At 38.4% G+C, this 27,127-nt stretch overlaps 1 protein-coding gene across 1 annotated transcript in view; it reads left to right on the top strand.

The window, feature by feature from the left end:
- The window catches only part of DSCAM (DS cell adhesion molecule), an 812,825-nt gene that overhangs the window by 456,879 nt on the left and 328,819 nt on the right, over positions 1-27,127 (top strand). The window lies entirely within an intron of this gene.

Below are 27,127 nucleotides of genomic sequence, written 5' to 3'. Positions count from 1 at the left end.
AGATGGCCCAAGCCCTTCATGAGGGAGTGGCCCTCATGATCCAATCACCTCCCACCAAGCCCCACCTCCAACACTGGGGATCATATCACAACATGAGATTTGTCAGGTACACAGATCCAAACTATATCACTGAGACAATGACTATTGCCAGCGAAAAAGACTATTCTGGTACTGCAGCCAAGGAGATAGAAGATCAGTCTCAAATCCATCTCTCAGACTGATTAAAATTGTTTTTTTTTTTTTTTAATAGGATAGAAGCAATGTAACCATGTGTGGGAAAACAGGAATTAGGGAAGGGTAAGGAAAAGGAGTTTGTCAATAGGAAGCAGGTGGTCAGTTAGGCAATCATGATAGGTGAGGGTCTGGCACCTCATTTTCTAGATGTGGTGAGCTGGAAATTTTCAGTTATTTGATGTTATCTGGGAGGCCTCATGTTTAGTTTCCTAAGAAAATAACTTAGATAAGACAAATGTAATTTTGTCAAGTTTTAAGACTGGGAGGGTCAATTTCTATGTTTATTCAAAAGAAGCTATAAACATTAATTCTGTGGGACAATTGAGTCAGCATCAGTTGTAGTAGTTGTGGTAGATGGTGGTAGTGGTAGTGGTTGTGGTAGTAGTGGTAGTGAGAGTAGTAGGAGTAGTGGTAGTGGCAGTAGTAGGGGTAATAGTAGTGTTATCAGTGATAGTAGTACTGTTAACAGTGATAGTAGTAGTGATCATAGTGGTAGGAGTAGTAATATTAGTGTTAATAATGGTGGTAGAAGTAATAGTGGTCATAGTGGTAGTAGTGGTGGTAGTGATAATAGTAGTAGTGGTAATATTAGCAATAGTGGTAGTAGTAGTGGTAGTGATAGTAGTAGTGGTAATATTAGCAATAGTAATAGTAGTGGTAGCAATGGCAGAGTAATCATGGTAGTAGTAATGGTAGTTACAGTAGTGGTATTAGTAGTGGTAACAGTGGTAGTAGTAGTAATAGTGGTAGTGATAATAGTAGTAGTGGTAATATTAGCAATAGTGGAAGTAGTAGCGGTAGTAATGATAGTGGTAGTGGTAGTAGGGGTAATCATGGTAGCAGTAGTGGTAGTGGTATTAGTGGTAGTAGTAGTGATAATAGTGGCAGTCGTAGGAGTAATACTGGTAGTAACAGCACTAGTAGTAGTGGTACTAGTAGTGGTGGTGAGGTGGTAGTAGTGGGGGTGGTGTAGTGGCAGTAGTAGGGGTAATCATGGTAGTAGTAATGGTAGTGATAATAGTGGTAGTAGCGGCAGTTGTAGGGGTAATAGTGGCAGTCGTAGGGGTAATAGTGGTAGTCGTAAGGATAGTAGTAGTTGTGGTGAGGTGGTAGCAGTGGGGGTGGTGTAATGGTAGTAGTAGGAGTAATAACGGTAGTAGTAGTGGTAGCAGTATTTTAGGGGCCTGCATTCTCCAGTATTTTCCTCACAGACCCGGGGCCACAACAATTTCAAGTTAAGTGTTGTGTTCCCGGTGGGAACCCAGCTCGGGAACACTGCGCATGTGGACTGTGAGCTGCTCCCGTCCAGAATATTCTTCACCTGCTCACCCCCCATTACTGAGCTGCAACTTCCACAACAAACCAACAGCCTCCTTGTTTTGGGAAACTGTTCTCGTTAGAGTGGATATTAACGAGCCCTAAATCCCATCTAAGTGAATTTGGCCAATTCCCAAAGTTAGGATTTTCTGGGAAGTTGGCATGATGGTGAAGAATCCCTTTTCTCTGGTACCCGTTAGGGTTGACAATCAGTGAAGTTTTCTTGTACAGTTGCTTGCCATTTAAACATTCTTTCAGCATATTTTTGTGAACTAAATGTACTATTTTGGAATTTGAATTTATCTTTTGGTGAGACGTAGTGGCAAGGAAGAGGAAGTAAACAAAATCTCTCTAGTGAATTAAAATGTAAAATGGTAAATGTCATCTCGATTTAGGAACCTGTTGGCGGTTCACAAGCAAAATGAGCTGCCCTGAGTTGGAGCCTCCGCAGGACCAGCTCCTGTAGGTACAGGCATAAAGTCAGCTTTCCTCTTGCTGAAGGCAGGACCAGCTCCTGTACGTACAGGCATAAAGTCAGCTTTCCTCTTGCTGAAGGCAGGACCAGCTCCTGTAGGTACAGGCATAAAGTTAGCTTTCCTCTTGCTGAAGGCTTCGAAGAGGCTGCAGGAGAACACTGTTAACAGATTTGACATTCCGAACTGATGGCTGATGGGCTGTGAGAGCCGTGGCAGGGAGTGATTTCAGGGGCTTTAATAAAGCTTGGCAAATAAATGATCAGGTCACACTGTCACAGTGTGAATGGCAGTGTCTTCCTCCCCCATCCATTCCCTGAGAGGACGCCAGGGCCAAATAGAAAATAAAATAAATTTAAAATGAACTGTAAACAGAAAAAAAATTTTTAATAGACTTTGTCCATGGAAAGTGATTCTTTTATAAAATTGCTTTAATGCCCATTTTCTTTGTGTTCGTGAATATAAAGAGAAAACAAAACCAATAGCAAGGTCTCAGTATTTCTGATTTTTTTTTTTTAAGTTTTGTGATTTAAGAAAAAAAAAGAATTCAAAGATACATTCCTTGCAAAGGGAACTGTGGAATCTACACCCAAATCTCCAAATTGTATTCTTAAGTCAATTGTAACTAATTTTAGTGTTTCTATTTACAAATTGCTCTCAACCCTTTTAGTCTAAAATAGAGGAAAATGTTACAGTCTCCAGGTAGAAAAAAAAAATGCGTCATTTTAAGCTGGATACCAAAGAGACTCAATTTTTTGATCCAAAAGAAAAAAAAATACAGAAGGAAAGTAAAAATAGACCTGACCTTTGAAGGCAGAAATTTCTTTTCTTTAAATTTGACTTTCATTTTCTTTCATTAAAATAAAAATAAAATAAAATAAAAAATGCCCCCAATAGTCTCTTCTCAAGTTAAAAATACTGCACCACATCAAATTATTTTTGGAACCAGCCAAGAGAGGAAAGGGAGGAGGAAGTTCAAATGCAATGCTATCATTTCTTATTGAAGTTAGAATTTTCATAACAATCTTGCAAATTTTTTTTATAAATTACACTAACTGAACACAGTATATTTGTATCAAACGACATTGTTTGGCCACTCAAATTAACCATGTAAAAATAACCTAATTCTACCTTTACTTCCTTATAAATTTTCCTTAGAGTCCCCTTGGGAAATATTTAACACACTTTAAAGATCCTGGGATTAACTAAGTTTTAAACCCCTCTGCCATCCAAGATTGTCTGTATTTCTAACCTAATCCCTCCTAGTACTCCCCAGTTACACACAAAGAATCCAAGTCTGAACTCAGTTCTACAGTTCTCAGGGTTGAAAATCCCCCTCGCCCCAGTCCTCCAGGTGAAAGTCATCCATTATCCAAAACCTCAGCCCAAGATCAAGACTCCTCCATCCTCTCCTCCTCTAGGGAAAAGATAGCTCGGCCCTGCCAGGAAGAGTTTTCTTACTCTTCTGTAAATACTTCTGTGCAGGTTCTGTGTGGCTCAGTATTGCATTTCCACTTCTTTCTGGTTTACCTACCGTGGCTGAAGACTCGGGGAAGCAAAAAGCTACGTTCCCAGACATAGCTGCCAGCGCTCTGGAAGTGGTTAAAATGCAGTCAGATGCATTGTATATATATGGAGACCTGAGAGCCTGCTGATTGCAGGTTCATATTCTATTATTTTTCATCCTGACTGTATAAAAGCCGTCTGGTCTGATGTGGAGTGGCATTGGGAGTCAGGCAAGCCTAGGTTGTATGACCTTGGTCCTCAAACTATGCGATCTTGCTGAAACTCAGACCTCTCATTCAACTCATGAAGAGGGTTAGGGGAATGAAATGAAGTAGTATGCAAAATGCCTGGACTGTAGTAAGCAATAAAGATCATTGTTCTTATCTTTATGTCACCTCCTATTCATAGTCTAGGTGAAGTAGATAAGTGTGAATTCACTGCTATATTTAGACGCCAACAAGATTATCATTGCATCAAACCACCCAACAAATGCAGGGTAGAATTTATGCCTTGACTGTTCCAAAAATTGATTCCTTGACTACTCCATGAATTCATCGTTTGATGCCTTTCTTTTAAAAAAAAAAAAGTATTGATTTGACCACAGAAACTTTCCTTTAGGGAACTATATTAAGGAAATAATTAGAAATGCAGAAAAAAATCTATTTGGAAACTCTTATTTTAATTATAATGGTGAAATATTAGAAACACTCAAGAACAGATAGGCTAATCTAATTATTATATACCCATCCAATGGATTATTACACAGTATTAAAATGATGCGTTAAAGCATTCAAATGACAGGTAGCCGCTCCTCATTTAGCAACATTCAAACAATAATCATTAAGCATATGAATCTCATAAAAGGATCAAGTAAAATAAGCTGAATGCAAAGCTATTTAAATGACAATTTAATCTCAATTATCTAAATACACACATATCTGTAGAAAAAACATAGAAGGTATATGCAAACATGTTAATAATGGTCAGCTCTGATGTTCAGCTGTTCATCCTTGGTAATGGAATTATGTGGGATTTATATTTTATTCTTTAAAGGTTTTTTTTTATTTTTCGGATTTTTCACACTGTGCCTATACTTGTAGTCAGAAAAAAATGTAAGTTAAAGTTTTATAAAATGATAATATGGATTTCCTATTACCTTGATTTTAAAAAAAATATGCCTATAAAAACATATAAATTTAGTAAAGTGGCTTTCTAGAATTTTAGTTGTATTTTCTCCTCCATAAGCATAAGCTCCCAAAAGGGCTGGGAACATGTCTTTTCATGTTTATATCTTAATGAAGACTCATCCATGTATTCCCTGTTTGTGGAGCTGATATGGATTGAGTGCTGCTCCGCTTCAGAGGTCATGCACCTAGGTCTGGAGATTCCTGGATGATAAAGGGGAAGGTGCCACATTCTTTGGGTATGGTTTTGAAATGGGAGAGACCGAGAAATCATTACCTTTCTTTGGCAGTATACCTTTAAGTTTGCACTCTTTAGATGTGAGGGTGTTCTAAATCTTTCATCCAAGAAGACTTTGTGGTCTCAATCTGGAGCCGATATTAGGGAACCAGCCTTTGGAGCTGTGTGCATTAAATATGGGCTTACACTTGATGTCAAGGAAGCAAAATTTGATGGATATCTAACATGCACTAATAACTCTGTACATGTGTATCAGCTCCTTGATCTTTTTAGTACTTGGTTTGGGGGTTGAATTGTAAATTTTATTATGTCTTTTGAATGTGTTACATTTTTTTTCATGATTAACAATTGACCTGGTGGCTTCCTAAGAAGCTCTGGCCAGACTGTGTCACGCTTTGAAAAATTTCACTGAGTTGTGGACATTGCTTCTGAGGTTATATTCACTGTACTGCTGCTGTTTGGTCCTTTATGGGAAGCATCTCTTCAATAGCATCTCGCAGAGTTTGGCAGGACCAGGGGGAGAAGCTTGTGTTTGGGAGCAGACTCAGAGGCTTCACTGTTCTGTACCTGGTGGCTTTCTTTTCCTTCCACGTCCTAGATGAATAACACATTCCCCATCCTGGAATTCCGGTTCCAGTGTTACAAGAACTTGTGTTCTACCCTTCTTTGTGACCTCGAAGGATACGTATAATAAATTCATGTGATTATTGCTTTCTAAGTTGTATTGGTTAGTTTCTTAGAAAATCGTTGAAAGTTTATGTTTTACAGGAGCACCATTTTCTAATCCACTCTCATCCTATAACTATTTTAAAAATATATTTCATTTTAGGAAGGGTGTGGCCTACAGATGAACATCTGATCTGACCATCTGAGGGTGGTTTTATTGCTGTTATATTTTTCCAAATATTTATCAAACATCATTTGTCTTTAACCCACACCAGAATAATTATTCTAGTGATTATTAGTTTATTACTAGATTATTATATTAGACTATTACTAGATTATCCTAGTTGTGATTATTAGTCTTAATACCTGTACATAAATATCACTTATAGGCATTAATTTTTATAGTGCTAATAGGATTGCATGCTCAAGAAGTACTGAGGATTAAAATTAAGGAATTCCTCTCATTTACCCAATATTTGAATATGAGATTTAAGATGTGTGTTGGATATCAGACAAGGATATGTAGAATAACCATGGAGATAATGAAGGAAATAAGAAATGACTTTTGAAAAGACCGATCAAGGCAACTATCTTATGAAGACTCAACCTCAGGTGGATATTTCACAGGTGTGGTTCCCACAGCCCAAACTCCATGCTCCTTTGTACATCTGCTTTCCCCTTGGAGAGGTGCTTTCTCTCTGGGAAGAATGAGGGGACTAGCCAAACTTCCTGGCATGTGAGATCACCCAGAGTCACATTCTAATGCCTAGTCTATGCAAATTGTGCCAACATACCATACTCAAAATGAGATTTTTGTAGTTAGCAATCTTCCAATTTTTGCAACAAGAAATTTCCGATAACAGCAATGTGGTAATGCACTTCTCTAAATATTTGCAGTGAGCAAGTATGTATTGAGTGAACATGCCCGATGCTATGTGGGACACTGCAGGAGAAATCAACATGTACCGGTGGGGAGACATCCTGTCACTGACACTGCTCAAGCTTACACTAACCTGTAGAAAAACTACACAGTATGAACAACCCTGGAGAGAAGGAGAAATCATAGCATGAAACTGACAAAATTTAAAAACGTCCCCTTCCAAAGAAAGAAACACAGAAGTGCTTTATGGTTGTATTTTTAAATTACTTTCAAGCACATTGTATCATTTGATCAAACCAAGTTGATGGTTCGGTAATCTCATTGATCTGCTTTCTTTGCTTGTAATTTACATTAAGAACTATGGCACTCTTATTTCAAACAGGAGGTGGATAGATTGTGCAAAATTTAGCCTCCCTCAAGATTTCTGTATGTTTGTGTTTATGCAGAGATTTTTAAGCGTAAAATTGGCTTCTTATTCAAAGCCAATGTGAGTGAATAGAATACATATTGCTGCTTATTCTAACAGCCATGAGCCCAACCCCTGGTAAGGCAATAGCTCTCACCTGTGTTTGTGAATATTATTTATATGGCAGCATTTGCTGGTATGGTTGGAGCTTCAGGGATTGTTTAAGGAGCACAATGATTTCATGCAGTCTGCATCATCCAATATGAAATGTTATATACCTTGAAATATTTTTCCGTAATGAGAAGGTCTCCCTCCACTCCCCACATTTGCAGAGAACCATAGATACAGTTTTCTTGCTTTTATTTTAAGCTTGCTGCTACCTGAGGTAGGCAAGGAATGAGCTGCTTTGAGATGTTAGAAGAGATTAAATTGTGTCCCCCAAAATGATGTTGAAGCTCTCATGCCCCAGCGGCTTAGAATGTGACCTTATTTGAAAACAGGGTCATTGTAGATGTAGTTAGTTAAGATGAAGTTGTATTGGAGTGGGATGGGCCCTTAATCCAGTATGACTGGTGTTTTTGTAAGAAGAGGGAAAGCTTAAACGCAGAGGGAACATGGCCATGTGAAGATGGGCTGGAGACTGGAATTACGCTGCCACAATCCAGGATCACTAAGGCCAGCCAGAAGCTGGGAGAGATAAGGGAAGATCTTCCCTTGAGGCATTGGAGCAGGTGTGGACCTGCTAATAATACTTCTGGCCTCCAGAAATGGAAAAGAATACATTGCTATCATTTAAACCACCCAGTTTGCAGTAATTTGTTCCAGCAGCCCTGGGAAAATAATGTGGATGCCACATCGAAAGGTGAAGCCAAGAGCACAGCACAGAACAAGGTGCACTGGCAATCAGCTGACCCAAGGCTGTCTACCTTCGCTCCACGAATTATTCAGGTCTTCTTTTTGTACCTGTCAGTTTGTAAAGGGAGATTGTCATCTCTTGATTGACTATTACAGATCCTTCTAAAATGGTTGCTGTCTAAAAGCTGAGTGGTAGACTCCACACCTTTTACCCCTGTGCAGTGAAGAAGAGTAAAAAGAACAAAAATGTAGCTTTTGATTGAATATTAAGGTCAGACTCATCCACCTGCTGAGCAGGTGTGAATACCACTGCACATGCAACTGGGCAAGCATGGTCAAAGGAGGCCTGATTAAGCAAAACGAAGCTGAGGCAGCCCTAGTCCCTCCCTTGCCCCACCCTGTCCATGCATGCAACTCCCGCTCTAGGAGACTTGAAAGGGACGGGGTGGAGTGGGGGGGATGGGTAGTCACAGATGAACAGGTGACCAAGGAGGTTTATTCTCAATGATGCCTGATGGTGATCCCCAAGAGAATAAACACCCAGACTTCTAGCTCTGGCCACATAATATGTCCTCTTAGGATACATTCACTCTCATTTATTCCCCATGTCCTCATGTCCACACCTGTTCTCTCACTTTTGCATCCCCCCCAAATCTCTGTTCTTAAGTTTTCTCTTACATGATGCATGAACACGTGCCATGGCCATTGGGTAGGAAGCAGTGCAGGCAAACAAGTCAGCCAGTGTACAGGAACATTTCTCGAGAGTACTTGTCCATTCTGTGATGGTAACAGGCTATATCTTCTTTCAAAAACAAGAGTTTAGGGTGTGGTTTATCACTCTTTTCATTAACCTGGGTCAGATAAATCCAGATTCTGATGTACTTTATGGTTCACATGGTGAGCTCTTTGTCAGCTTGGTCCATATGGTTAAAATGATTTGGAGAATTTAGCAAATAACTTAGTCGATATCCCTGGACAGTATTAATGAGAAAAATCCTATGATGGTAATTCAGAATAGATTTTCTATAATGTATTGTGGTTTGGCCAAATACAGTGGATATCTTTGGAAAGTACCAGAAAGAAGTGGTGCCCACTAATCAGATGTCTTTTTTAGAACATTAGCTGTTTCTTTAATGGTCCTCATTTTTGTTATTTCTCTTCAAAAAATATTGGCTATTTAAAAGAATATTCTCTAATTAAAATTTAATACCAGGAAATGAAAGAAAGATGGTTTCAATGCTAGACATTTATAATGACTTTATGATATCCTTGCTCAAATGACAAGTGAAGTTTTCTCAGCATAACATGAGACTAATTTATCAGAAGATATCAAAATGAGTAAAATGTACATTGGAGAAAACCATTTTGTACTCTCAAGAAGAGAGCAAATTATCTTGAAACACTGGGGATTTTTTATTCATCTTTTATGCAGGAATATCTTTTATTAAATACGTGTTGAATTACATTGAAGGAAAGAGTAAACTTACCATCTTGTATCCCTCCCATTTCTAAATGGCACAGGGTATTTATACTGTACACTATATCTACTGTAAGAATTGCTAAGAAAAGCCAACATGCAATAAGCATGTTCTACATGGAATTTGTAAACAATTGCTAGGTGGTAAAATGTGGGGAGAAAATATAGGGAATGAAATTAAAAGGCAAAATTGGCTTACCTAGAGTGGTGAATTTATACCACCCTACTCCAATAGGGTATGTGCATTTGAATGAATTGTAATAGTTTTTAGTAGGATTGAACACACTTTCCAAAATGTAAAGTTTTCAATGCTTAGAGTTTTATCAAATATTTTCAACGAACACAGCTGGTCTATCAGTGGAGGAGGGGGGTTTAAAATGGCCTTAACTCCCGTGATTTTCCTATGAAGATTAATTAGAGTAATGACCACGAGAGCCTTATGGAAACTGTAAAGAACAAGGTCTGGTTCCTCAAACAGTAAAGAGATGCCTGCCAGGTTAAGATGTCGGTGAAATGGAATTTGTGGAAAAGTGTCAAAAGCACTAAAGAGATTGATTTTCTTCACCCACAAATACAGCACGCTGACCTACCTCATACCGAGGAACACAGGACTTCATGATACCCTCTCTTGTGACCTCCCTCCCATCTGAAATGTGACTGTCTTCCGGTGTTCTAGATGCATCTAGATTTTTATATCAATCATATTTGCCATTATTATCACTTTATACACTTATTATTTGTTAAGGGTTACTAGTTCTTTCTCCACCCTTCTTTTTGCATCTCATTTTGAGTACAATTTTCTTTCTGAAAGAACATCCTTTAGTTCCAGGTGCAAGCCTGCTATTGGCAAACTCTCTTAGTTCTTATCAATCCTGGGAAATTTCCAAATTGTTTTCCCAAATATTACTTTCTGCCATTTTTTTCTACTCTCTCTTTCTTGAACTGTAATCACCCATGTGGATTTCCTCCATCTCTTATTCAAGTCTCTTAACCTTTCTTTCATATGTATCTTTCTTTCTTTTATATGCTTCTTATTCTCTCTAGGAAATATTCTGAGTAATTTCTGTGAGTTTGTTTTCTTGTTCACTAGCTTTTCCCAACTGTATCTAATATAAATATTTATGTCAAGGGTTATGTGTTTTACTTCTGTCCGTCCTGCACATATTTTACTGTTTAATATTTTTATATTTTATGATATACTCTTGTTCATGTATCTTATTTTTAATCCAATTCTATAGTTTTACAGCATTTAAAATACTTAGTGTGTAAACAATATTGAGTTATTTCATTATTTGAGGACTCTGTTGCTTCTTCTGACCATTTTTTTATGATAAATTGTTCTCTAATGTGTTAGAGGTTTGGTATTGGAAGCTCAAGATCGGAAGGGAGGAATCAAGCTTCATCTGTAAATATTTCTCAGTGCTCCTTCCTCCAGGGAAGATTTATTTGTCTTTGCTTTTGCCAGATGTCCTTAGAAGCGGAGTCACTTTATGTTCCTTTCTAGAGTGAGGACCCTGCAGACAGTGAGAAATCTCAAACCACAGCGAGGCGAGTACTATGGTTAGACATAATCCCTACATAAAGCTTAGGCTAGGAAGGCAAGGGTATTTGCAAAGGCTGTTTTTTTTTTTTTTTTTTAGGTCCAATCTTTTACTGAAGTTGTAGCTTTCTGCAGACTTCTTTTGTGTAGGACTTGTATAGGACTAACAGCTTTCCATTTCCTCATTGCTGTTAAACTATGTTTTTTTCCCCTAAATGTGCAAATGTCACAGGGAACTTATAGATAGTATCAACAAGATCTTTGCTATTAGGTACTCACCTCCCTCTTCCTTTATAGAGCCCAGAGGACTTTCCTTACTTGAGAAAGCTGCTCTTCGTTTAAGTCAATATTATATTTATGTAGCATGTCCAAGTTTCTTATACCTGGAGTTTTCAAAATAATTAGTTTTTTGCATAGTCAGAAATGGAAGTTGCTACATCTCACTTCTGATTCACTGACTATATTAAACTACCTGGAAAAAATGGAAAAATAAGATTCCAAATAATGTACTCTGACGTACTTTTCATGACAGAAATGACCAAAACTTACCTTAATAGTCTAAAAGAAAATTAATTAGGTGGTTTTAAAGCAAAAATAAAATTTAAAAATAATATAAATAAACGTGGAGTGGAGTTCAAGAAAAACATCACTGTTTCCACTTTAAGTGGAGAAGTAGTTTGACAAGTTTTCATTGAAAGAATTTTGCTGATCTCGAGTTTCTATCAAAGCCCAAGAAGTGTAGACATAGGACGTGCTTATAGGTTAATAAAGCAAAAATCATGTATTATTAACGAGGAAGTGTAAAGGTGGTGCCAGATCCACAGGCATTCACTATTTCATTTCTGGGAGTGTTTTTCAGCCTGCGGTTCCCACACCGTGTGTGCCCTGGAGCCCTCTGTGCCACGCTGCGGGACCTCGGTCTGACCAGCAGGGGGCGCCGAGTGTTCTCCTGCAGCGGCCCTGCATGGGCTGCGGCTCCAAGGTCAATTCCTCAGTACCAGGCAGGTGCCTTTGTAGCAAAGGGCATTCATTCACATTCACATTTACAAAAGTCTCCAGAACAGCCTTGTATGTTCTTCAACTGCCTTCAACTAAAGCTTCGGAATCTGAAAACCTGGAAAGAGACTTAATGTCCAGACTGTATTTTCCTTTTAATTTTGCAACGTTTACAAAATCCATTAAGAATTGCTTTGCAATGATAAACATACACATTTTTATACTTTTTTTTCAAATGCTTTATTCCATTTATATTTAGCGGTGAGGTGGGCCTAGGCAAAAATGAAATAAAAGCACAGTGTTAAGATCTGCAAGGCCATTAAGTTGCAGTGCACGTAATTAATGGACCATGATATTGCTTGAACACAGAAATGTACATTAACGTTGATCCAGTGACACTAGTGATTTGTTTATACAGGGCTAGATCCACCTAAAGCTCGTGGTGCACACTTACAACCTTGCACAGAAAGCGACTGTGCTTTAAAGCACCAAGGCAAAATCCCATTGGGCCAAAGATACCTTGTGTTCCTAGCTGTGGATCTGTTTATCCTCTTTATTTTATACTTTGCATTGTTTCATTGCTTGAAAGAATTCACCCACTTTTTCTGACAAAGGCTTATCAGGTTTTAAAAAAAATATATGTATGTATATATATAAATTTTATATATATTATATAAATGAATGAATTTATATATAAAATCTATATTATATATAAATTTTATATATCATATAGTTTATATAAAGTTTTATATATAATATATATAAAGATAAATATATATTTTTATATATATTGTATATAATATATAAAGACAAAGATATAAATAAGTATATCTTTATATCTATATATAAAGATATAGATATAAATAGATAAATATATATATATCTTTATATATATATATATATGTAAAGTTTTGAAGAAAAGACAAAGCATTGCAAAGAGCTGTCAGAAGGGGACGAGGAGCTTATGAAGTGCGCAGGTGGCCCACAGCCTCTCTGCAGTGGTCACATGAGAGCCAACCCCTCAGCCACATCAACAGCCTACAGCATGTGCCAAGCCCTTAAGAAGTCACACAACATTTCAGAGAATCCTACAAAACCAAAAACACAAAAGCTGTCAACGCAATACATACATTTCTAGGTAGACGTATTAGCACGACTCTTATGTGGGTGCCTGCCAAGGAATCTTGTAAAGGTTTGTGAAAAGTTGCCATCGGTTTTACTGCCTGTCAGCAGTGGAATGAGTGGATTCATTGATTCGTTCATTTGACAAACATTTAATGAGCAACTACTCTGTGTGTGTTCTAGGGGCTGGGAATACAGCATTGAACAAAATACAGAACTAAACGATGCTTGATGGAGCTTTAATTGCCATGGTTAGCATGAGTTACATTCATAAAATATAATACTTAATTTTCATTAAAAAGAATGAACTAGATTTCTTTATATCAACATAGATCTTAAGAGAACATAATGTTGGATGGGAAAAAGTGAGTTTTTCCATGAGAAATAGTAAAATACTTTTGTAAGTTTGAAAAACAAAGAGAAAATACAGAATCATACTATGTGAAGTTCATTGCCACATCTTTGTGTGGGAGTGTGTGTATAATTAAAAAATCAAAACTGGGAATACACACTAATATTTCTGATAATAGGGCTTTTTAGGAGAAAAAGATAAGATAGGGAGGGAAGAAAGAAAAAGCATTTTCCGTAAAGTTTTATTTCTTTCTTTAAAAATAAATAAAGCAAATGATACCAAATGTTAACAATGATCAATTTTAAGAAATAAGTACATGGATGAGTATTTTATGCATATGTGGGTGATTGGTACTTTTTCAGTTAAATAAATAAATGGCAGTGGGAGGAGGGACAGAGGAAGGACATGGGGAGTGAGATGAAAGAAGGATCATGATGAGGCCAGAACTTCCCTAGAGGACTGGCCCGTTGTGAGCCTAAGAGATCCCCTGTAGCAAAACTGAGCGGAGCTCCCTGTGGCTCTTTCTGTCCTGGCCTCACACTGCCTGGTTAGCTTTCCCGACCCATCGTCCATCTCTGCTGTCCTGTTGTTGTTGTCGTCGTTTTGTTTTGAGATGGGGTTTTACTCTTGTTGCCCAGGCTGGAGTGCAATGGCGCGATCTCAGCTCACCGCAACCTCTGCCTCCCAGATTCAAGCAATTCTCCTGCCTCAGCCTCCCGAGTAGCTGGGATTACAGGCATGTGCCACCATGCCCGGCTAACTTTGTATCTTTAGTAGAGATGAGTTTTCACCATGTTGGTCAGGTTAGTCTCTAAATCCCGACCTGAGGTGATCCACCCGCCTAGGCCTCCCACAGTGCTGGGATTACACGTGTAAGCCACCATGCCAGGCCTTCTGCTGTCCAGTTTTAGTAACAGCTTTAGCAACTGCCTTGCTCTGCTCTCAGCATTCCCTGCTTTAACCATCCCGATTTCACCTTTGCCTCCCTTACGTCTATCTTTTGTCTCACAGTCTGAAAATGAAAATCATCTACCACTATCCTGGCACTAGCCCCTCAGCCTCCCAGAACTCCCACTTACCTGGGCCATGTCTGCCCTGCAGCCCATGGAGCCCTGGAGCTCCTCCAGGGAGTGCCTCTCCTGTGCTTCCTTGGCTGTGATCTCCAAGCAGAGGACAGGCCAACTGCCCGTCTCCTTGTCCACCTTAGTAGCTTCGTTTCTCCCTCCTAGCGGTAGACTGCTATCCCTTTCTCCAAGAAACATTGTATAACCCACCTCTTCCAGGAAGCATCATGAACACAGTGCTTCTCAAATGTTAGTGATTCATGAACTATCTTTATGATATCTGCAATCACTGAATACCATCTGTGCTAGTGTTTTTGTCTTTTGAATAATTCTTGTTTACTTAAAACAATGTAATTGTAAAAAAAAAAAAAAAAAAAAAAAAAAAGCATTACATTACTACTTTTATATGGAAGATCAGTTTAACTAGCCGTATAGATAAATGCAATACAATGAAAGAAAAACAATAATATTAAATTCTAGTCATATACAATGTTCTTCCAAAGACTCTTAAGCCAGCAGTTTACTATTCCTTTGTCAAAAAAAAAAAAAGAAAAGAAAAAAGAAAAAGGAGATTAAGAAGTGTCAGAGCAGTTGTGAAGATATCTTACTTCGGCAGAAACATGCCGAGGATTCTAGTGGAGGCGCCTAAGTAGGTGGGTGGATAACTGGTACCTTCTGTGGCTTTCCGTTTGAAAGAATCACAAGAATTATGATTTAGAGAGGGGAAAAATTCTCACCATGTGTCCGGATATCATTTCTCTGTAGCATCTTATCCGCTGCATACCATCAGTGGGTTCCACTCCATCTTAATTCATCATAGATATATCATTTTCTTTTCTTTTCTTTTCTTTTTTTCTTTTTTTAGAGGGAGTCTTGCGCTGTCACCCAGGCTGGAGTGCAGTAGTGGCGTGATCTCAGCTCAAAGCCTCTGCCTCCTGGGTTCCAGCAATTCTCCTGCCTCAGTCTCCTGGGTAGCTGGGATTCCAGGTGCACGCCACCATGCCGCTAATTTTTGTATTTTTAGTAGAGACAGGGTTTCACTACGTTGGCCAGGCTGGTCTCGAACTCCTGGCCTCAGGTGATCTGCCAGCCTAGGCCTCCCAAAGTGCTGGGATTACAGGCATGAACCACCTGCCCAGCCAGATATATCATTTTCTATCTCTCTTTACATCAGCACTTACGTATATCCAACTGACAGTGTTTACCTCTGTTCTGCAGTTGTTTGCACTTTTACTTTATGGTATGTTTCCCTTCCTTCTCATTAGGAATTAGCCTTTTAGATACCTATAATTCCATTACTAGCTCTGCATATGGTGGGCAGTTGCTCTATGATTTTATTAATACCATTTTGTCACCAAGGATATTGCAGCGTGATAAGTTAGATCTGGGAAAGTCATTTAGGGAATTGAGTTACTCTCACAGTGCAAGGCTCTGTGACATGGAAGCCAGCCTCAAAGGTTCTCATGGGGTCAGACTATTTAAAACCAAAAGGCTGTGGAGTAGGAGTGGCATGGGGGACCCCATCTGACATGGTTTCTACCCTTGGATGTTCTCGTAGGTACATATATTTGCATGTATATTTGTATGGACGGCTCAGTAAATTCATTGCAATTTCCTTTGACATCATCGTGTGTCATCGGGAAACAAACATAATCCAAAACCTTCAAATGATGTTGCATTTAAAAAAAATAACTGCTTTCTCTGCTATTCCCATTATAAATGCAACCAAGCCTGTGACTTTATAGACTTGCTAGTCTTAAAGCATGTGTTTGAGGTAGGGAAAATTGTGGCATGTCCAAGAAAATGATACAATATATATTTTGGAAATAGAATTGATAGGACATAGAATTGGTCTGAACGCCAGGATGAGGCAAAGGCGTTGAGGACCAAGGTGGCTGCTAGGTCTTGGTGAGGAGCCCTGAACAGGTGAAGAGTCCGCCTGCCAGGAATAAGAACTAGGGGACTTACTAATGCAGACATCTTTAATTTAAAATGCAGAAGTGTTTAAAGAGAGAACTTTAAGAATCCCAGATATACCAGCTGAAGCTTAAAGACGATTAGCCTTGCTTTGAAATGGAAGCCTAGTCAGAAAAGTAACAATTCCATCTCTAAGATGTTGAGAAAGGCTCTTCAAACATTTTTTGCTCTGACTCTCGGTAAGAAATGCATAGAAAAAAGACATTTTATCTTAGAACTCAGTAATGCACACACATAAATATACAAACACACACATCATCTTATGTACACTCAGGTGTACTGAAACAAAACTGCTGAATATTTATCATCACTGATACATACTGATACATTCTATGTTTCTTCTATTTCATTTTTTTAAAAAATAAAGCTACAATCCATGAAACTGATTTCACAACCTATTAATATGTGAACCCAAAGTGTGAAAAACCATTGTCCCATAATATTAAGTGGCCACAACATAGTGTTTATTTTCATTCTTTATGGTTCCTGTTTCTCCAGATTCTTTCCCATAATCCTATGTCATCTGTATCAGATAAACAGACTTTACAGTTAATTTTCAATGTATTTTGCCAATAAACCCAGTGTCTTGTATTCCTTTTGGGTTGCAACACAGACCAGGTCAGCAGTCATTGTGGGTTGAAGCGCCGTGCTCTGACCTTCCTTCACTTAATTTTTCCTTCTTGCACGTATTGCCTTTTAATCAGCACTGTATTGTGCAGCCACAACTGGAACAGACGATCAACCTGAAATACACACTCCCAGCCCCAAAATGCAGAAATCTTGGGGGACAGGAAGTAACGCTGATGTACCTCTTCTAAATGTGAGTCCGCCTGATAACAAGCACATTCAGTAGCATTCTCTTCCTTCCCCTTTCCTTATCTCTATAATGGGGCTAGTTTCAATTCCCCAAAATCCAAAATAGGTCAGCCATGGACAGCCAGTGCCGCACCCCCTTCTTCTTATTCCCAGCAGGAGGACTCTTCACCTGTTCAGGGCTCCTCACCGAGACCTAGCAACCACCTTGGTCCTCATCGCCTTTGCCTCATCCTGGCGTTCAGGCCAATTCTATGTCCTATCAATTCTACTTTCAAACTATATCTTGTGTCAGTTTCTTGGATATGCCACAGTTTTTCCCACCTCATATATACTTTCCCTTTTAACCTTGTTCTTAGCTCCACTTATCCATGAATAAGCCCTTTTCATCTTCCTACCTTCCGCTGAAGTGCAACCTCCTCAGAAATCCTTATATTCACACCCCACTCCAAATCCCCACCATCGAAACAGCTCTGCTCTTTACTAGAGTCAGCTTCCGTTTCACAATTCACATAAATGCACTTATGAGAGTGGATTTATTTTCTTTGTCAGTGTACTCTTTTTGTCTCTGTTCCCAACTGAAATATTTGCTTTCAAATGTCAGTGGCCAAAACCATCTTGTCCATCATATAAATAAATAAATACAATATATAAGTTTTATGAGCTTCTTGGGTTCTTTAATAAAAAATCCCTTTACTTTTAAAGGAATTATACAAGTATATTCTTTCTAAGGATTCATTCTTTTAAACAACTAGAAATCTAACTAGAGCAAAGATTAATGACAGACTCAAATATCTGCACAAAGATCTGATCATTAACAAACTAAATAGGGTAATTAGGTATACAGTTGGAATGCAGTGTGCAGGCTTAAATTAGTAGTGTATAATTGGGCCTCATTTAACTGCAGGAGAATTTCACTGAGAGAATTTTATTTACATAAAAGAAATGTCTTAGTGAAATTGCTTTGAGAGAATTTAAAATATGTACACCAAATCTCTCCTTACATACTGGATCCAGCTGAGTTGTAAGTTTATTCCTCATGCCCGGTATGGTGGTGTTATTTCTAGTCAAATGATTTCTTCCAGGCGGCTCAAGATCCATGCTGGGGCTTCATTGTTTCTTGGATATCTTGATGATACTCTCATAAACATAATAGGCTCCAACGAAGGTTAAATAAAATGATATGGCGAGGGCTCTGCCCCCTCAATATGATCCCTTATTTTACTGATTCTATTTTTAGAAAAAGCTCGAAGTACGTATATCTTCTAAAGAATCACTTAATTTAGCACTGTGCAAACCTTTGGGGGCAGCAGGTAAGTGGGGCAAACAAGAGGATCCCTTTGTCTTCAGAGAGGAAACTGCCATTTTGAGGGGGCAGCACTAACACCCGTATCAACTGGATTGATGCAATTATGTGTGAAATGGGGAATTATCGCAGAAGTTCAGGGAGATACTACATGGCAGTTTCAACTTTTGTTGATCAACTACATGGCAGTTTCAACTTTTGTGTGAGGTGTTTGGAGGGCAGGGAATACAAAGACCAGGGTGAACATTGAAAGACTCCCCTTCTGCTTTTAGGCATGTCTGGGTAGCAACCAGCTTGAAAAGCAAGCATAATAAAAGCCCTCTTTGACGCATCTACTCCCGACAGTAATATCATCCTAAATTTATCTCCTTCTATGTTGTGTGTTACATGGGTTTGGTTTACGTCTACTGTGTCCATATGCTCACCACCCACTGACATCTTTTTCCAAAATAAATTTTAACTACCCAAGAAGCACATTAATAAAGTCTTCTTTTAAGATACTCAAATACATGACAGTGTGAAATGAAACATAATTTCCCCTCCCCTTCCCCTAATCCACTCATGATTTCAGAGAAAACTACAGTTAACATTTGGGTAGATATCTGCTGATCCAGGCCTCTCTGTTCATTTGCATACACAAATGTATTCATATACCACTGCCTTTGGTACATAACATTACAGATTGTTATGTAACCACTTTAGACTATCCAGTGGATATTTTTCTGCGGGATATGTGTACATATACCTTGCTGTCTATTAAGTAACTGCAGAGTATAGATGTACCCTAATTTATTTACTTATTTATCTCTTGATTGGCATTCCAGGTTTATGTATAATTTTTCATTGTTAAATTATGCATCAGTGCATTTTGGGGTGAACATCAAAGTGTGCACATCTGAGTTTTTCCATAGGATAGTCTTTGACATTGCAAGATGGATTGAAAAGTATGCAAGTCTCACACTTGAAATATACTGGCAAGTTGCCTTTCAAAAATCAAAAGGCTTCACCAATGTGCATGCCCACCTGTAGAGGTTTTTATTTCCCACACCCTTTGTCAAGACCACTTATTTTCAAACATTTTATTTTTTTGTTCTAATCTCCTGGATGAAAAGAATCTCTCATTTTAATTTACATTGATTTGGTCAAGTTCTAAGTAAATTTTGTTCTGCAATTAATTAAAATGTAATTCATTTAACTTGTGAAAAGCTGACATTTTTGCAATATCGAGTTGTCTAATCCTAGAATCGGATATGCCTCTTCATTTATCCAGGTCTTCTGTTATGTCATTTGGTAGTGACGTGGAGTGTTCTTTAACTCAATTTTGTGCATTTCCAACTCTTAGACATTTAATATTTTTATTGGTTCAGCAAGAATATTTTATCATATTTTATTACAGATTAGAGCTATTCTAAAGTGCTTTTCTCTGTCAGGAACTTACACGGATGTTCTTATTTAATATCATGATTTTCCCAAAAAGGCAATATTGCCCGTTTGTACAGGTTATATATGTACTCAAGGCTATGGCAATAGGAAGGCACAGAGCTGAGGCCGTTTGCACCATCCTTTAGAAGTCCTCTCCTGCCTGGCTTTCTTAGCACCATGCTGGCTTGAGTCCTCCAAGCCTCCTCTCACTCCTTTCCTGGGTCTTTTCTTGGCCTTCTTCCTTCACTCCTCTTCCTGGGGACTTACTAAACTTCAGTTCTCATGAAGGGCTCCTCCTCAACAAGCAAAGTGTGGTCTCCAACGCCCTGTCTCCGGCTTGACTTTAGTCACTGATTTTAACTGACTCAGCATGCTCACAGCTGAGCTCTTATCTTTTCTGAAACAGAATCTTCCCTGCCCCAAATCCTTTGCTCTGCCAATGCCACCGCAACCCCATAGTTCCCTCAGACTTAATACCTGGCATCTTCTTCTCCTCACCCAAGCTCTGTTGAATGTTTAGGTTAAATATCTTTACATGCTCATGGCTTCTGCCCCACTCTGCTTGTACCTCTGCTTGCCCATGCCTTGCTGTCTCACACTTGTGTCGTGATGCAAACCCAGGGGAGCGATTTGCATGAGGGCATGAGCCAGCATGCCAGGGCACTATCCTGGCACAGGTACTTCTAGTTGTATAAACTGGGGCAAGTCCCTGAACTTCTGTGTTTCTCAATTTTCTCATCTGAGAAATGGAAATAACAGTATCTTCCTCTTGGGGTCATTTTAAGAACTAAATGTGTCATAACATAAATAATGCCGAAAGCAGTGGTGGCCTCCACCTAGAACCTGTTGGCTCTGATTAGGATTCATGTTAATATCCATGCCTCTATCTAAATGTCCCCTTTTTATAAGGACACTGGTCACATTGGATTAGAGGCATACACTATCCAAGTATGAGTTCATCCTAACATATTACATCTGCAGTGACCGACCCTATTTCCAAATAAAGTCACATCTCAAGGTACTGAAGGTTAGGACATTAACATAAATTTTTGCGGAAGGGGGAAATTCAGCTCATAACATCAGGTTAGATGTCTTCTCTTTAGGGGGCTCTTCTTTTCTCTTATATGCAACTTTCAACATGCGCGTATTTTTGTCACGCAACTCAATTGCTCAGGAAATATCTGTAGCTTGTTCATGCCTGCATCTACTCCTTTACATATATTTATATATATCTATTTATAAGATATATATGATATATATAGATATTTATATATATCTTCTATTTCAATCACTTCCATTTTAATTAATGCTAAGAGGCTCATGTCGTTTCTAATGCTATACACTTAGAATGTAGATTTAATTCTTATGTTCCTCTAATATTTCAGAAACTGTTATTGAAATGGCTTTGGAGAAAGCTCAGTTTCATGACACAGTGTGGCCGTCAGTTGGAGACGGCAGGCACAGCTAATAAAAGTTTCATCATGGTCGTGCTACCATTTGGCATCTTATTAGCAAAGCCATCTGTTCTTTTAATTGCTATTAATTCACATAGATTGCAATAGGAAAAACAAAACAAACAAGAGCTCTAAGATGTGTTTCTCTAAGTGAAAAATGACATATGCTTTTAAAATCTTCCCCCAAATAGTATTGCCTTTATTGAAGATCTAACAGCTTAGCCACATAGTAAAAAGCCAGAGAACATAATGAAAGAATAATTCATCACAATCTTAAAATATGCTCATTTTCATATAAGAATATATTCATCTCTGGAGGGGAACAAACTCTTTTTATGTAGTCTACATGAGGAAATGTGCTGAAATCTAAAAAAAGCTACTTTAGCTTTCTTTTTACTGAGACCTAGGAAAGGATGTTTTGAATACAAGCAATAATAGACTATGTAATCAGCCCATGCATTCAACAAATATTTTAGGATATCATAGCCAAGTCCTGTTCTATGTAATGGAGATGAAATGTTGAACAAGACAAAATGAGTTCTTGTTCTTCTAGATGAAGGAGGGAAATGTTAAACCAATCTCTTGCACATGTATGAGATACAGGTATAATAAAACCAAGTCTCTGATCATGAGTGAGCATGATCATGTGGACTGACTTTGCTGGAAATTTGACTTAAAAACTGAGGCCAGGATGACAAGAAGGACTCAGCCAGGGAGAGATCTGGGCTCAGAGCCTCCAGTCAGAGCAATTAAAAGAAGGACAGCATAGCCTGAGCATGGTGGAAGAAGGAGAGAGTAGAAGGGAAGCTTTTGGAGATATAGTCAAAGCCCAAACCATCATAGACCATCATAAGTGATTAGGGCTAGTGGGATTCCATCAAGGCACTCAGTGAGGTATATTGCTAAATGCTTGTGGATGTTGAGTAAAGAATACATTGTAGAGAAGAAGAAGTGGACACAGAGAGTTTGAAAGCTACAATCCTTAGATGTGTGTGGTACAGTTTTGAGGGAGGAAAGTGGATGGATTCAGAATATATTTTGGAGGTAGAAGCAGAAGGCCTTCCTGTTAGATAAAATATGATGGACAAGAATGATTAATTTTGAGACTTCAGGATATGTTTTTTTTTATGTTCAGATACTAACAGATATGCCAGGGAGAATTTTTCAAGTAACATGATAATGATTTTGGGGAAAGTCCCTAAGTTTCTGTGAATATCCATTTCTACTGTGGAAAAGACTTCTGGAGACAATATCTTGGTCAGCTTGGGCTGCTATAACAAATATCATGGACTGGGTGGCTTAAACCACAAAAATTTATCTCTCACTGTTCTAGAGGCTGGAAAGTCCAAGATCAAGGTATTGGCAGATTTGGTGCCTGATGAGGGCTCCCTTCCTGGATTGCAGACAGCCGCCTTCTCACTGATCCCACAGGGCAGAGAGAGAAAGTGAGGTCTGGTCCTACCCTTATAATCACATCTATACCTAATTACTTCCCAAAAGCTTTACTTCCAAATACTGTCATATTGGGGATTAAGAATTTGTCATATAAATTTTGTGCAGATGCAAACATTCAGTTCATGGCAGATGTCTGTGATCCTCCTTTCCCCAAGCCTTTCACTGGAATATACAAAAATACTCCATAGACTCAGTATATCTTTCTGTTTACCAATGCTCTGTCATGTGACATTGGCTCAGAGGTTCGGTAAATATTTTGCCTGTGGTGACATAGCTCCAAATGGCAGAATTGTGATGTAAAATTCATCTATGTCATTACCACTCAGATTCTTTCTTTAACATATGAGGTTGCCTTTCATAAGTAAGCAAACGAACGATTGAGAGGGGGTCCTGCTATGCTCATGTCAGTGGGATCTTCCCTGTCTGGCTCACACAGGCTACATTTTATACACCTGTGGTTTGGCCAGAACAGCAGAATAACAAACATGGCATTTACTAGGATAGATACCATTTTAATTTTTATTTATTGTTAATATTTTTTCAATTGGAAAGTTATAATTATATACTTTTATTGGGTATAATGTGTTGATTTTGTATGTGTCTATATATGCACACCTAGGTGTATACACAGTATGAAATGATTCCATCAAGATGGTGAACATATCTACCACCTTGCCTATCCCTTTTTTGTGATGAGATACTTGAAATTTACTCTCTGAGCTATTTTGAAATACAGAATACATTATTATTGAGCTTAGTCACTCTTCTGTGCAATGGATGTGTGACTACCTGCTAGATGACATAAATGCATTTTAATTTGATCTTCAACAGCAGAACAGAGATTACTCATCCTCTCTCTTCTTTCTAGATGAAGAAAGCAAAGTTTAGAGTTGAATGACTAGACTGAGGCCACACAGCTGGAAAGGGACAATGACCGTTTTATAGTTCAGATCCACTGGCTTCCAAAGCCCAGGTTTTTTCTTCCACTCTGGAAAATCTCTCAAAGTGGATGAGCTTATTGCACCTGAAACCAGGGAAAGATCTTTTAATTTAATTCTTTATAAGAGCAAAGAAAAAGTTAGCTGAGTAGATTGAATAAGCACATTAATGAAGAGGACTTTAACATATAAAGTTAATTATTTATATTTGAATAACACACAAGGATAAAAGCAGGTGTGGGGATAAATACCAGTTTTCCTCCTTGGGTATCAGTAGCCCCTTCATCCTGGTGAGACAAAGATAATGCCTCTTCCCTGACTGCTCTCCAGGTTCTTCCCTTCTATCCTTTTTCCTCAACTTCTTGGAATGCTCCTAAACCCAAAGGCTCAAATCTGTGTAGATTACAAGCTCCCTAGAGATAGGGGCTGTCTCTCTCCTTTTTGCATTTTTGGAGCCTAGGACAGTGCTGGCCCAACGAATGGGTGCATCGCTTGGCTCTGTTTCCTGCCCACTTGTAACACATGCTAGTTTCTAGAATCAACTGTGATGTGCATCTTTCTGGAGATCATGCGTGCCAGCTTTCTGCAGCTCAGATCCTAAAGATCTGGCTTTCTGCTTTAACAACCCATAGTTCAGCAAAATAGATTTCTAGAACTGCTGGTATTTTAATATCTGCCTTTGAAGCAATCGTGTAGAGAACCCCAAATGGTATCGTGCTAGAGCTTCAGAACCCACTGCTCTCTGGGTGTTTTTCGCAGTCCAGCACTATGACAATGGGAAGAACGTGGCCATAGAACTCCAACCCTGAGGGTTTCTGCAACATTTTCCTATTGGGCTAATGCCCCATTTTCTTTGGTAGTTTTGTGTCCCTACATAGAAATATCCCACTGGACCCTATGCTAATCTTAACCAGGCTGATTGAACTGGCACCGTGCGGTAGATTTATTTTAGTGGCACTAACATGCAAGCTCATGTTAACTGACATTGGAAAACCAGTCTTTGACTTGCTCATAACCTATTTACTCTTAGTTTATACAAAGTCCTAACAGCTTTGGTATGTCTGTTTTCTAACTCTCAGCATACTGAATGCATCACATTGTGCTTTGACAAAGATACTGATAACAAAGGGAAGTAACATGTAACAGCTGCATAGTAAAGCAGGAAGCAGAAAAGCTATTAAAGACAAGCTCAGAGACTTGAACATCTGGCAGTCTGGGACCATTCCATGCATCTTGAGATGTCAGATAGCTTCTGAGATATTAGTAACTGAGCAGCATGGCTCAGTAATCGATGTCCAAAATGATGACTCAAAATCCAAAAATCATTCACTGTTCAGTTGACTGTGAATTGCAGTGTGTTTAACATGACAAAAAGTATGAACTATGTTTTAGAAATGTGTCCAGTTAAATGCTAATAGTATTCCAAGGAAAATAAAGTTACTCATAAATTTTTTGCTTTGCACAGTTGTATGTTACAAGACAGTTCTGAGTAGTCAAGGGTGTGTGTGTGCTTGAGTATGTGTGATAGAGAAAGACACACAAAGAGAGAGAGAACCAGACAGAATTGTGTGTTTGCACTTTTTTGTACCAATAAATTGTATTTAAACATTTACCTATTTTAGCAGAAGCACATTCATTAATCCCATTGAAGGACATGAACAAATCATTTATTCCATATGACATGGAAACCTTTGGTGGCATAAGGTGTCTAGTGGGGTACAGGGGCAAGATAGAGAATAGTTAAAATGATTCCTTGTTACCACAGAGCTGACATATTTGGTGCTCTAATGACATAGCTGTGCCCTTATTGGCCCTTGATAGTTCCACAGGACTCCCAAGTTGAGACTGTACCCGAGGACCCTGGACTTACCTGTTCCTGTCATAATTAAAAGATCCTACTCTTTAACCTTATTTTATGTTTTAAAATGTTGATCAATTTCACGATGACATAAATTGAGAAATGAAGGACTAGGCAGAGGAGGTCAAATTAACCCATTTATGCCTGAGTTTGCAATTTTTTGAATTTTTGCAATCAGGCCTTGGCCATGACCTTGAGCAATAGGAGATAAATAACTGCCACATGCTTAGCGTTCCAATAATGAAACGCTAGGCATAAATAGGTTTACATACAGAAACTCAGTCAATGTCAACTCCTTCATTCTTGTAAACATCTCAGAAAATGCTTAAGACAATCAAAGGTTCAAGTTCTTCTGAAATGATATGCCCTAAAGCCTTATTTAACATAAGTGAGTAAACAAAAAAATAATGTTAGATATTGCAAGAACAAAATGTTCCTAGAGAATAGAGCCCTCTCTGGAATCGGTAATAATGCAGGCTGCTGCTATCTGTGTACATTTCTCAACCTTTCTGGAAAATGGCACGCAAAATCCTTTCCACTGATATTTTGCCACCACTCATGGCTTGTCAATTCTAATGAAAATACTCCATGCTAAGAAGGTGACAGGAATTACATACATCATCTTTTTTTTAGTTTCCTTTCTGTCTATCAAACTGTACTTTAAAGGAATTGATTATTAAAGCATTATATAAGTATGCAAACGATATCAAAAGAGAAATAATGTTTCCATTATACACAATGTGTATCATAAGAAAGGCTGAGTGTGATGACATATGACAAGTGGTAAAAGATATTTTTAGTTGCTTTCATTTTGGGGAGTAATAAATAAAAATTATCTGGAATATACAGCATTAGGAGATTTTTCAACTTCTCTAATAGCTAGCATTATTTGTGGCATATTTTAAACTAAATATCTAACTGGAGTTGTTTTTGAAAGTTAATGTAGATATTAGTTTAAATATATGTTATACTCGCTTTAATATTTAATTTGTGCTCCTTTGAAAAGTTTATACAAGGTGAGTATTTGCTCTATTATTTTACGATCTTTTCCACATCTGTGTTCTTTGTAATTACTCCTAACTCATGAGATTTCATAAATCATTTTTAGGCTGGGCATGGTGGCTCATGCCTGTAATCCCACTTTGGGAGGGATTACACTCCCTAGCACTTTGGGAGGCCGAGACAGGTGGATCACTTGAGTTCATGAGTTCAAGACCAGCCTGGGCAACATGGTGAAATCTCGTCTCTGTGAAAAAATACAAAATTAGCCAGGTGTGATGGCCCACTCCCATAGTTCCAGCTACTCGGGAGGCTGAGGTAGAAGGATTGCTTGAGCTCAGGAGGTGAAGGTTGCAGTGAGCTTAGATGACACCACTATACACTACAGCCTGGATAATACAGCCAGACCTTGTCTCAAAAAAAAAAAAACCAAAAAAAAAAATTTTAATTTATCAGAGCAACTGACCTATGCATGATGTGTAGCTATTGCAGAAAATGACCAAGAAATTATGTTTACAATTTAAATATGTAAAGCTCAAAAGCAATGAATCTAAGACTCCTGGAAATTCAGACTGAAATAAACTAAAGGACGTTT

This window comes from Chlorocebus sabaeus, chromosome 2, assembly GCF_047675955.1.
Source record: "Chlorocebus sabaeus isolate Y175 chromosome 2, mChlSab1.0.hap1, whole genome shotgun sequence".
In the NCBI taxonomy this organism is placed as follows: Eukaryota; Metazoa; Chordata; class Mammalia; order Primates; family Cercopithecidae; genus Chlorocebus; species Chlorocebus sabaeus.
The sequence above is the reverse complement of the archived record's forward strand: the minus strand, read 5'-3'. Positions and strand labels throughout refer to the sequence as shown.